The sequence below is a fragment of the Schistocerca serialis genome, chromosome 9 (genome assembly GCF_023864345.2).
Source record: "Schistocerca serialis cubense isolate TAMUIC-IGC-003099 chromosome 9, iqSchSeri2.2, whole genome shotgun sequence".
NCBI lineage: Eukaryota > Metazoa > Arthropoda > Insecta > Orthoptera > Acrididae > Schistocerca > Schistocerca serialis.
The window spans coordinates 39,484,832-39,498,415 of record NC_064646.1 but is presented as its reverse complement, the minus strand read 5'-3'; the positions used below and the strand labels follow the sequence as shown (position 1 = coordinate 39,498,415).

The 13,584-nt window shown below is 42.8% G+C and overlaps 1 protein-coding gene across 1 annotated transcript in view; it reads right to left on the bottom strand.

Annotated features, from left to right (window-relative positions):
• Positions 1-12,458, bottom strand: part of LOC126419831 (UDP-glycosyltransferase UGT5-like) — a 71,841-nt gene extending 59,383 nt beyond the window's left edge. The window contains exon 1 of the mRNA XM_050087063.1: positions 12,422-12,458. The gene's annotated coding sequence lies outside the window, so the exon portion shown is untranslated. The remainder of the gene's footprint in view (positions 1-12,421) is intronic.
• Positions 12,459-13,584: the final 1,126 nt, after the last annotated feature.

Here is a 13,584-nt window from a genome sequence, read left to right as displayed (position 1 = left end):
GCTCATGGCATAGCTATTGTATGAAACTATTTTGCGCATGGATTCTGCGAGTATGAAGATAGAAAATTTGTAAACGTCATTCAAGGGTAGAATTGTATCAGAATAATTCATCGAATATAAAGAGATATTACACAATGACCGATATGCGACTCGCCATCATAATGATTTTGATTATAACCTGTTCATTACTACATATAAATTCAAAACATTTAAGAATTCCGGCAACGACATTCATCCAAAAGCGTGGCTTCATCAATTCTCTCATTTTTTTCTTCTGAACTGGTTATTAGAGCACAGATTAGAATTTAGAGAATGAACCAACTGTAAGAATGCGATGGGTCATTCGCGACTGTCACAGTGAAGGAGAATTTTATCATGCCTTCATCTCAGCATATTGGTCTCAAGCTACTCAAAATCGAGTAAAACATAGCATCATAATGATGCTATGGTAGTACGTTGCAAAGAAGACATTGAAGCTTTTCAGGGACTCTTACAAGAATTGGAAATTGTCACTGACAATAGCGGGACGCGAAACCAGGAGAACAACAATTACAGGTCACATCTGTCACAACTCTGTGACGACAGAAATAATAACTGGACATGACTAGGCTATTCTTACAACACAAATCGTGCCCAAAACAGACACCACCCGTATGACAGCCGTTGGCAGAGTAATAATACTTGCAGGGAAAGATCACCTCTCCATGGTAATGACTATGACAGAGACAATTAGAGAAACAGACAATATGGCAACCAAAATAATTATTATCAAGGGAGACAGAATAACTTCAGACGCAACTGTCCACCACACAGTTACGATTCAGGGAGAAATTCTCCATCACTTAACCGACAAGACAGAAACTACAGGAACTACCGACATGACGACAGACGATATAGTCATAACGACAGAGCTGAATTCCATCAAAACTGGCGGGATTCAAACAGGCAGTGCCCTCTCGGCAAGGTGTGCGACAACAAAGAGACAGTAGACAATGACTCACACCGTTGACAGCCACAAGACGTACTTATGAAGCTGACGATGTAGCTGCCATGGCTATTAATTACGTAAAAATGGAAGACATTAGGGACATCTTACTCCAGAAACACGACGCAAGACAGAACAACACTGCAAATCCCGTAATTCACATTACAGTAAATGATGTAAAATTTACAGCAGTACTTGAGTCTGGCAGTCCCATTTCAGTAATTAATGAAACAGCTTTTAGCAAATGCAACAAATCGAACGATTGCCCCACACTTCCTTTACGTAAGATTAAACTACAAGGTGCAATTTTTGGAAGAGGCGTAGATGTACGCCAACAAACCAACTTAGAATTCTTTTGTCAAAACCACATATTCTCTATGAACTTTCTTATTGTTCCATTATTGTGGACGGAAATTATATTGGGAGTAGACTTTTTGGATGAATACAAAGCAATCTTAAACTTTCACGGTGCTGAAATAAGTTTAGAGAAAGAAGGTAAGTCAATAGCTTTGAAATTTGAAGATTGGCTCTCAAATCATGACGAGGAAATTAATCGGCTTTACCTCTTGTTAGACAACAGTTCCGAATTTCCAGCGGAACTTGACACAATCAATCACTGTGCAAGTATTGACGGGGATGATATCAACGACGTATTTGATACTAATGACTTAATTCAGAATAAAATTCAAACAATTGAGAACTGCAATAACATTGATAGGCAGGACCTTTTTAACATTTTACAAGCACATTCCACAAAACAGGAACAACGAAGGTATTCAATACCAGTTTCATGTTCGTGAGCATACTAATTTTTGTGTTAGACCATACGTAATTCCGGCACATTATAGGGACCGTGTTAGAACAGAAATACAATCTATGCTTGACGAGGGCATTATTGAACCTGCAGTAAGCTCTTACAACAGTCCTTTGAACGATTTGCTATTTTAACAATATGGAAAAGAGAATTCGGAGGGTCTTGTCTATTTGTAAACTTTGTCAAAAGGCTAAACCATCTACCATCTCACGTAGTGCTCCGTTGTTTCCTACCATTCTTTCTAAATTAAAAGAATTTGCTGCTGTTGATCTCTTGGGATCCCTTGTCAGAACATCGAATGGATTTTCATACATTCTAGTCGCTGTTGAACTAACTTCAGAATTTGTTTCTTTCACTGTGTTACGTCTGTATCCAACACTTTTGTTAAAAATTTCTTACGTGAAGTTGGATACGTTGCTAAAGCCATTTCAGAAAACGGACCACTATTCAGATCTGCTGTTTGGTCACGCATGCTTCCGAATCATAAAATCAAACCTTTTTTCATTTCATTGTACTCACCACATTGTAACCCGTCTGAACGGATTATGAAAGAAATCAATAAGCTTTGCAGACTTTATTGTCACAGAAAGCATCTGTATTGGGACAGATATTTACACTTATTTCAAAACGTGTTGAATGAAATGCCTCATGAATTCACTGCTTTACCACCTATTCTTGTACTGAAGAATGAAAAACCACCGAACAGTATCACATAGCTAGTACCTTTTCCGAATATACGTGAACTTCGACACAAAGACATAACTGATTTGGCTATTAAAAATATTAATTCTGCTGCACACAAAAGGAGAAAACTACACGGTAAAGCAAATGCAAAGAAACTATATATTGGTCAGAAAGTTCTCATTAAAGCTCATTCATTGTCACATAACAAGAAACACTTGATTCACAAATTCTTTCTGATTTACAATGGACCTTACAGAATTCGACATCATGTTGTTGTGGTCTTCAGTCCAGAGACTGGTTTGATGCAGCTCTCCATGCTACTCTATCCTGTACAAGATTCTTCATCTCCCAGTACCTACCACAACCTACTTCCTTCTGAATAAGTTTAGTGTATTCATCTCTTGGTCTCCATCTACGATTTTTACCCTCCACGCTGCTCTCCAATACTAAACTGGTGATCCCTTAATGCCTCAGAATACGCCCTACCAACTGATCCCTTCTTCCTGTCAAGTTGTGCCACAAACTTCTCTTCTCCCCTATTCTATTCAATACCTCCTCATCAGTTATGTGATCTACCAATCTAATCTTCAGCATTCTTCTGTAGCACCACATTTCGAAAGCTTCTATTCTCTTCTTGTCTAAACTATTTATCGTCCACGCTACACTCCACACAAATACTTTCAGAAACGACTTCCTGACACTTAAATCTATACTCGATGTTAATAAATTTCTGTTCTTCAGTAACGCTTCCCTTGCCATTGCCAGTCTACATTTTATATCCTCTCTACTTCGACCATCATCAGTTATTTTGCTCCTCGTTTTGCTTTTGTTGATGATAATACTATATCCTCTTTTCAAGACCCTGTCCATTCCGTTCAGCTGCTCTTCCAAGTCCTTTGTTGTCTCTGGCAGAATTACAATGTCATCGGCGAACCTCAAAGTTTTCCTTTCTTCTCCATGGATTTTAATTCCTACTCCGAATTTTTCTTTTGTTTCCTTTACTGCTTGCTCAATATACAGATTGAATAACATCGGGGATAGTTTACAACCCTGCCTCACTCCCTTCCCAACCTTTGCTCCCTTTCATGCCCCTCGACTCTTATAACTGCCATCTGGTTTCTGTACAAATTGTAAATAGCCTTTCACTCCCTATATTTTTCCCCTGCCACCCTCAGAATTTGAAATAGAGTATTCCAGTCAACATTGGCAAAAGCTTTCTCTAAGTCTACAAATACTAGAAACGTAGGTTTGCCTTTCCTTAATCTATTTTGTAAGATAAGAATCCGATATATACCACACGATAATTGCGTTGAAGTTGAAACTCTGCGTACTAGGAAGAATAAATGTATACACTACATTTCACATGTAAAACCATTTATTGAGAGATAATCTGCTTTTTAACTTAGTCTTTGCCATACAGTTTTTCACTTGACGGTTTGTCACACTTAGAAACTGTTAACATTTAACAGTGTTTTGGAGTTAACTATCCAGGCAAGAACCTAGAGAACTTATTTAGACAGTAATTACGAATATATTATTATAGTGAACAGATGACACAGTGTTATTGTGTGTACATTCTTGCTTGTTCGGTGAACGATTTCATAACGACTGTAAGGCTTACATATTTGGAACATATACTGCTAATGAGACTTTAATGCAACATTTTGGCTTACTTGAAAAAGACATTCTGGATTTAAAGAACTTTCTGAGAGATACCAGATGACACAGTGGGTAGTTTATTTGACTACTACATGATTATATCATGACGCTATTAATGAATAACACAGTTTACATTATTGCTTTTGCGCTGTATCTGTTTATATCTGCACAGTTTTTCTGTATTCTTCTGGAAAGTAAAACATGGTTTTAGTAGTAACTTTTGTAGTATAGCTTCAATGAGACAGCCTTTTCCATAGCACAACAATACATTACAGTAGAGTATTTTCTTGATCACGGCAATAAGTGTAATAACTACGATATCTATACACAAACATTTCCCTTTCCTTTATTACAAGGTAAGTACACTGACTTCTACAGAACTTTGCTTAAGGACGACAACAACTACGACACTTGGCACATTTATACCGTTAAGTTATGACAGATATTATCTTATAGCAAGACGCACAGTTTAGCTCTACAGGAAACGCATTTGAGTCATTAAATTTTTGTACTTGGAACATTTTTAGAAAGATTTTTGATTTACAAAGTTACAAAAAAGGTTTTCGGTGAGACATTTCATTCCGTTGCTGTAATCCTCAGGGGGTACACACCTACTTTGAGTTCTAAGCGTGTGGCAAGCGCTAGGAGCCCTAGCTAATATGGTATTTGCTTATACAACTTCACACATCGGTATCATATTTCTCTAACACAGAATTACATAGCTACCTGATTATTTAACAGAGAGACAAACATTTTTTTACTACGTCAGTGACACATTTACGTAATTATACAGTTAGATTACTTCACACATAAAATTGTACCTTTTCTGCATTTTGGGAACTGTTCATATTTACTTGAGAAATCACTGTGATACTAAGAGAGCTTTTTTTTTTAAGGTTTTGAGATTACTGAAGAAAGCTTCGACGTTTCTGAGATTCGACTGAGGTGTTATGATGTTATTATTGCGACGACGATGTGTATTGTGACGTCGAGGTGTGATTGTGATAATTATGAAGGGTGAGTGCGTGCGTGAATGTGAGTACCACTATGCTACAGAAATTTTTAGACACTGCTATTCATGAGATTTCGTTTCTACACACTTCTAACGCAAATTTTCAACCTGTGAATTTTTTTTATTTTATATGGGACTGTCACTTGTCTGGAGAGCCAGATGCTGCCATGCCTTCAGTGGGTCCACACCCCCGCACCAAGCCTGCACCCTCAGTGTTGTGCATTGCTAAGGCGAAATTCGTCGTCTTTATATGCCAGGTTTCGTACAAGTCGCATTTCCACCGCTTCTTAAACACGCACAACTGGCGCAGCCTGCTGCACCTCAGCACTGGTTTCGAAGTGACATTCTGAGAGTGCGGCTTTCAACACAGGGGACAGATGAAAGGGCAACACCAGCGATCAACTATTTGACGAGATGTGGTCTCCACACTGCACACGGTCTGTAGGCGTTCGTGGATGACGGACACACTTGTCCCACGCGCCCGGTCACACCGGATAACAGCATGCCCTTCGACTGGCGACCATGTCGTCAGTACACGTCCGCTGAAGCTCTCTCCTCTCTGGGGTCTGAGCACTGATGCACTTCTCCACTGACGCCGCTTCCGTCATTGAACCAGCAAAGGGTGTGGATTCGTATGCCGTTTGTTTGTGTCATCTGTTGTACCATCTTCTCTTTCAATAATGATGACGAAACTTAAATTCGGAACATCCCCGTTGATTTTAACTCGATACCTCTCCACAGGGTGTCACGAAGCGAGATCATGTGACACAGTTTTTGGTGATCCCCCCTTCGTATGGGGACATTAAGCTGAGCGGCCGCCCTTGATACTGTTCAAGAACAAGGTGTTACCACCTCTCCCTTCTCTCATCACCGTCATCATCAAACACAAACATAACACTATCCTATACACCTATCCATTACACTTACATTCCACAAAAACACATACGACATATGTCACATATCGATATGGAAAGGTGCCATTTCACGCCAACGACGAACACCCGTGGGTTACCCAGTCAAAAATGCCATACAGCATTTATATATGAAGGCCATGTTGGCTGATGCGACAAGACCAGATCAGTCAATCATCCGGACTGTTCCCCTTGACACTACTGAAAAGGTTGATGCCCTTATGAGAAAGTACAAGTTTGTCTAGCCTTCAGCAGATACCTCTCTATTGTGGTTGCACCTAAAGGCACAGTCTGCTTTTGGCAGTCACAGCGGACAGTCACGCAAGCATGTATCTGTTCTTTACTTCCCGATACTATGAGGTTCTTGAGTGTGTTCGTTTCGTGAATGTTTTGCGTTCGTGATCATGCGTGACAAGTATTGTTTACGTGTATCTTCAGTATTTCAATAATGTAAAGTTAACGTACAGTTGCAGTGGCAACAAACGCCAGAAACAATGCCGTAAAATGTGAATTTTCGAAGGACAACAAGCAGCCAGTACTCTCTGAAATCCAGCAACATGTAACTATCTATCTCAGACTTACTAGAGATTAAGTATACAATTCAATAGTACCGAGTCTATGATTTATTTTAAAAAATTTTCTAACCTAATTTACGAACGAGTTGTTCGGGACTGCTCAGAAAATTCTGAAATGGTACTAACTTGCGGACATACGGCCAAGTTTTTTGTCAGTGCGGTAGAAGCCAATTTGAATAATATGAGTGTGTTAAATGTACTACCAATCGAAGTGACAAACGATGTTATAAGACAAAAATTACAACCTTATGGTGACATTCGTGTCATTCGAAACGCAGTATGGGCTGTCTACTGTTTTCCCCGTTCACAATGGTATACAATGAGTGAAAATCGAGGTAAAAAGCCAATGCCATTAGTGATAAACGTAGAGGGCTATCAGGCCTGTGTAACGTATTTGGGACAACTCCCAGCGAGTTTCATATGGGATCAACCCGACCATGTTAACAGGACTGGCCAAGATGAAAATATCCTACGGAAAGTAATGTTACGAAACGTCAGCCTCCATTTTATGATCTGGTTGCGAAAACCATACCTAGGTAGGTTCAGATGTAGACAATATCGTCCCAGCTGGAAACAATGAGGACGCTTTTCGTGACCCCACTAATGCAATGCGTTTATCACAGCACAGTCAAGGAAGCAGTGTTTCAAACGAGTAGCCACCGTCACCAGCAAGCTGCTTGTAGAGAAACGAACTGACACTGATAACAGGAAAACGGCTCCAGCAGAAACTGCTGAGAATCCGTCTAGCCGCATAGCTAAGGCTAACAGAGCACGTAACACAAGCAGTCTTAAAACACCAAATCATGAGCCACATGACGCTCCAGACTCAAGTGGGAGCGTGGGTTGCCAAAGTGCAAAAACCATTCTCACTACTTCCTAGATGGAGGCAAATCACAGAAACAGTCACAGAGCAAGTTCAGTTAGCAGAGTAGCTAGAAATGGAAACATCTTAAACCCACGATGTATGACTGCATATTGACACACACAACCAACAATCTAAAAGGAAGATATCAGGGAGTAGCACTGAAGAAGCGACCGCGCGGGGTAGTCGCCCTGTTTAGGGCGCCTTGTCACGGTTTGATTAAGTAGTGGGTAGGACTAGGTACCGATGACCTCAGCACTTACCTTACCACAAATTTCCACTGAAGAAGCGCACGAATATACAGGGTGAGTCACCTAACATTACCGCTATATATTTCGTAAACCACGTCAAATACTGACGAATCGATTCTACAGACCGAACGTGAGGAGAGGGGCTAGTGTAATTGGTTAATACAAACCATTAAAAAATGCACGGAAGTATGTTTTTTAACACAAACCTACGTTTTTTTAAATGGAAACCCGTTAGTTTTGTTAGCACATCTGAACATATAAACAAATATGTAATCAGTGCCGTTTGTTGCATTGTAAAATGTTAATTACATCCGGAGATATTGTAACCTAAATTTGACGCTTGAGTACCACTCCTCCGCTGTTCGATCGTGTGTATCAGAGAGCACCGAATTACGTAGGGATCCAAAGGTACAGAAGAGACTGGAACAGCATAATACGTCCACATGCTAACACCTTTTTATTGGTCTTTTTCACTGACGCAAATGTACATGACCATGAGGGGTGAGATACACGTACACACATGGTTTCCGTTTTCAATTACGGAATAGAATTGAGTGTGTCCCGACATGTCAGGCCAATTGATGTTCAATGTGGTGGCCATCATTTGCTGCACACAATTGCAATCTCTGGCGTAATGAATGTCGTACACGCCGCAGTACATCTGGTGTAATGTCGCCGCAGGCTGCCACAATACGTTGTTTCATATCCTCTGGTTCAAAATGGTTCAAATGGCTCTGAGCACTATGGGACTTAACAGCTGTGGTCATCAGTCCCCTAGAACTTAGAACTATTTAAACCTAACTAACCTAAGGACATCACACATATCCATGCCCGAGGCAGGATTCGAACCTGCGACCGTAGCAGTCGCGCGGCATGTCCTCTGGGGTGGTAGGCACACAACGGTACACATTGTCCTTTAACGTACCCCACAGAAAGAAGTCCAGAGGTGTAAGATCAGGAGAACGGGATGGCCAATTTATGCGTCCTCCACGTCCTATTAAACGCCCGTCGAACATCCTGTCAAGGGTCAGCCTAGTGTTATTTGCGGAATGTCCAGGTGCACCATCATGCTGATACCACATACGTCGACGCGTTTTCAGTGGGACATTTTCGAGCAACGTTGGCTGATCATTCTGTAGAAACGCAATGTATGTTGCAGCTGTTAAGACCCCTGCAATGAAGTGAGGACCAATGAGGTGGTCGCCAATGATTCCACACCATACATTTACAGTCCACGGTCGCTGTTGCTCTACCTCTCTGAGCCAGCGAGGATTGTCCATGGACCAGTAATGCATGTTCCGTAGATTCACTGTCCCGTGGTTTGTGAAACCCGCTTCATCGGTAAACAGGTAGAACTGCAACGCATTCTCTGTTAATGCCCATTGACAGAATTGCACTCGATGATTAAAGTCATCACCATGTAATTGCTGATGTAGCGACACATGAAACGGGTGAAAGCGGTGACGATGCAGTATGCGCATGACACTACTTTGACTCAGTCCCTTTGACTCAGTCCACCGTCTCTCGCAATGTCCCGTGTTCTCATGTGTGGGTTCATGGCAACAGCAGCTAATACACCAACTGCACCCGCTTCTCCTGTGACGGGCCTGTTACGGACCCGTTTGCGTGCTACGACCATACCTGTTGCATACAGTTCGCGGTAGATGTTTTGCAATGTGCGGCACGTTGCATGCTCTCTGTCCGGGTACCGTTCTGCATACACCCCGCGGGCTTCAGCTGCATTTCGTCGACACTCGCCATAGATGAGTATCATCTCCGCCTTTTCAGAGATCGAATACACCATGGTCACAGTTCCTACAACACTACACTATCACAGACGTCTGGTAACACTGTGTACTACAGTTGGTCTGCGTGCGGCGACGAATGCAGAATAACAATAGCAGCAAGCGCTACATGCGCACACTACGACAGCTAGACCAAACCACAACAGTGCACTACAGCCACAGTCGTAAACACGGTCGTCATCGTAAACATGTCCCTGCAGATGCTGCTCGCCGACCGTGGCCCGTGTTTGTTACAACACGCAACTGAACGCCGGAGGTTTCAATATCTCCGGATGTAATTAACATTTTACAATGCAACAAACGGCACTGATTACGTATTTGTTTATATGTTCAGATGCGCTAACAAAACTAACGTGGTTCCATTTAAAAAAACGTAGGTTTGTGTTAAGAAACATACTTCCGTGCATTTTTGTATGATTTGTATTAAACAATTACACTAGCCCCTCTCCTCACGTTCGGTGTGTGGAATCGGTTCATCAGTATTTGATGTGGTTTACGAAATATATACCGCAGGTACATAAGAGTACTGGCACGCCTCGGCCGGCGCTAGAAAGCAGGAAAACAACGCCGCGTCACAGCTGCCGCCTCTGGCCTTCCATTCGCCGATTTCCACCACTCACGAGTAGTAATGCAAACACCAATCAAAAGGTCGGGTTTCCACCAATGAAGAGAAATAATAAAAACACCAATAACGAACTTCTACTGCCCTCCCCTTCATCTTTAAGAACCTACTAGAATTAGATAACAGCCACGTCTGCAGGTATGTAAGAAACGAAGTTTTCTCATTCAGCAATAAAAAATAAAACACATAGAAGAAGGTCACTTGCAACAGTGACAGAAAAATCGCTAGTTTTACGTACTGAAAATACGGTCACAAACCTAGAAAAAATTTATTGATTAAGTTGTAGAGACCTAATGCCTTTCTACCACAAACCAAAAGCATCCACTACCATAACAATAAGCGTAAGAACGCCACCGTACTGACTTGAACAAATTATTTTTTGAGATTATGGTTTATGCTTAAAATTTCCGATGAAGATTTTACCTAGTTCCGGTTTCCTATAAACCTGTTATTTCAGTCCATAGATTCCGAACTAAACGCCGATTATGATGTGAGACCTTAACTTTTACCAGCGAATTGATGTTCAAATAACTCAGGGGTTTGCTGCCGGGTGACGTCGTCGACCACCGCCGATATTTCGACAGGACCACACCCTGCCATTGTCAAGGCACAAATGCAAGGAGGAAGAAATGTGCAAGCAAATTTAATACCTCGGTTCACAGAGGAGAAACGAGGAAGATATCACACACAGGACAAGTGTCAACACAAACAAAGATAACCAACATCAGAAATATCGATAGTGACTAATAATCAGCAGATGAGGCAGAACTAATTCTGTCCCTCTGTTTCTTGATGAGAGACAGAGCCGGATTCCAAGCAGCATTTCAACAAAATCCACCATCTCTGTTTATAAGGTTGCTTGATAGTTTGACTTGAACAGCTTCCTTAATAACACTATCCCAAGAGCTGGATGTGCAAGTCAGAATCTCTGTATTGTTGTATTCCGTTGTATTGAACATAAGCATCACACACGCATATAACAGCCGATCATATCCGCTATTGCAGAACATTGCCTTGACACCGGTCATCCTATGGAATACAACATCACGGAGATTCTGGCTTGCACGTCCAGCTATTGGGATAGTGTCATTAAGGAAGCTGTTGAAATGAAACTATCAAGCAACGTTATAAACAGAGATGGTGCATTTTGTTGAAATGCTGCTTGGAATCTGGCTCTGTCTCTGATCAGAAAACAGAGGGACAGAATTAGTGCTACCTCACCTGTTGATTAATGGTAACTATCGATATTTCTGATGTTGGTTATCTTTGGTTGTGTGTTGACTCTGTGGTTACTTGTCGTGTGTGTGGTATCTTCCTTGTTTCTCCTCTGTGAACTGAGGTATTAAATTCCTTTGCCGTTGCTTCCTCCTTGCAGTTGTGCCTTGAGAATGGCAGGGTGTGCTCCTGTCGAAATATCGGCGGTGGTCGACGGCGTCACCCGGCAGCAAACCCGTAACTTATTTGAACAGCCGATAATCCTCAGTACGCCACAGACTCACCCTTTCTTGGACTAAACTCAGTTTCTCACAGCACGCATTCCGTCATCTTGCCCGAAGAAAATGAACTGATTTGAATTTCACCGATTGGCGTCCGAAGTCTGCACATGCGGACGACGAGATCGGCTACGACATCGCTCGTAGTGGCGCACTGATCTGGAAAGATCGGCCGTCTTTGGCCGATGTCGGTGGTCGGCGGGATCCAGCGATATCGATGCCACTGTGGCCACAGCCCGTCGCACAGCTTGCGCATTGTCAGGAAACGTAGTTGTGTGGAGTTACCACTGAAGCAATGAGTTTCGCCGTGCGTTAACAACCGGTCGCTTGAAACGGCTGGTGGTATCGTGGAATGCTTCCAGCTAGGGCAATGCGGCGCCTTATCCCTACGGTAAATCACACCGCACACTTGTAACTGAATTCCACTGGTTGAAACGGGCGTCGCGATACGCCTATCTTCGCTGTGTTATCGTCCTCTGGGATAGACGCTCGTTGTGTATTGATCAATTGAGTGAGGGAGCTGCAACACGCAGACCCCTACCTGCAATCACATGAACTGGCAATCCACAACAGTTGCGCGCGGTTTTGTTTTTCTGTTTAAACTAAATTTTGACTCGAGGTTTCTACCCTGATTACGCCCTGCGCCGGCGCGTCTGAGTGATAGCGCAAAGTTGTCACTCTTCTCCCAATCGCGTATGTGTAGGTCGTTGCACAGCGAATATGCAACTACGCAGTGCTGCCAACTCACATCGCTCAGCGCGCTGCGCAGCTGGACCGCAAGCGGCACAGTCTCTGACTCACTCTGAGAAGCAGAGCTGTTGGTACCGCCACGTTTCGGCTGGCGGCGGGCGCGACCCCCGTTTGGCACAACGGCAGGACTGCCAACCCGGTACCTTTCTCGGCACTGCACGAAGGACGAGTGGTCTGCTCGCGGCGCAGTAATCGACTGCTGGTAGAGGAACGGTTGGCAGTGATGCATTGCGTCAGCTCGGCCGCGCTTAGCTGATCACAAACAAGGGACTGTGTGGCGGTGAGGATACCAGGGCGACCTACTTCCTCTCTCTTTTCATTTCCCCCACTCATCACAGCGCCATCAGCTGGATGCCATTACGTAACGGACGTAACGCCCTAGTTATCCAAATAGAAGGGAAACAGTTTGTGTGTCGGACGACAGCATCGGCGCCAAGGGTCGTGAACTGTTTCTCGAGACGGTATTCGTCACTATTACTCTACAGTTCACTTCTGCTGATAATGCAGCCCTAGCTGACACACACAGCGTATGGTCGCTCTGTGTGATATTTTTCTCAAGTCCCTCATTTAATTCGTGTTCATAGAACGAAATGCTTTTCACAGTATACAGGTGCACATGTTGTGCAGGAACACACTGTGTCTTGAGGTTTCACAAGCTCCTTCGTTCTCGGTTCGTTTTTCTTCGAGTTAGGTGTCCAGTGACATATGCACGTTATAAGGACCTCCTTCTGCAACACGTGATTCCAGCTTTGCAAGAACGCAACTGTGTCCACGCCACTATTTTTATGCAGGATGGGACAACACCACTTGTCGCTTGCTAGGTGAAAGATTTCCTTCGAAAAAATTTTGGTAACGACTCCAGCATCTCTAGGCAATTGCAACATGTGGGGGCTTCTAGACTCCCCGACATAAATATATGTGACTTCTGATTGTGGGGGTATCTGAACTGTTCCTGATTTGAAGGATGACATGCAATGAGACATCGCTCTGATTACACCGGATTCGCTGCGAGCAGTTGTCCACTGTGCCACGTTGCAGAGGCAGCATGATGTTCAAATGGTAGACCAAATTGAACACTTGCTGTAACTTGCGATGATATCCTAACAAACGTACCAGAAACACCGTTAACATGTTTCTTATCGTTCCTCCCATTTTCCTGTA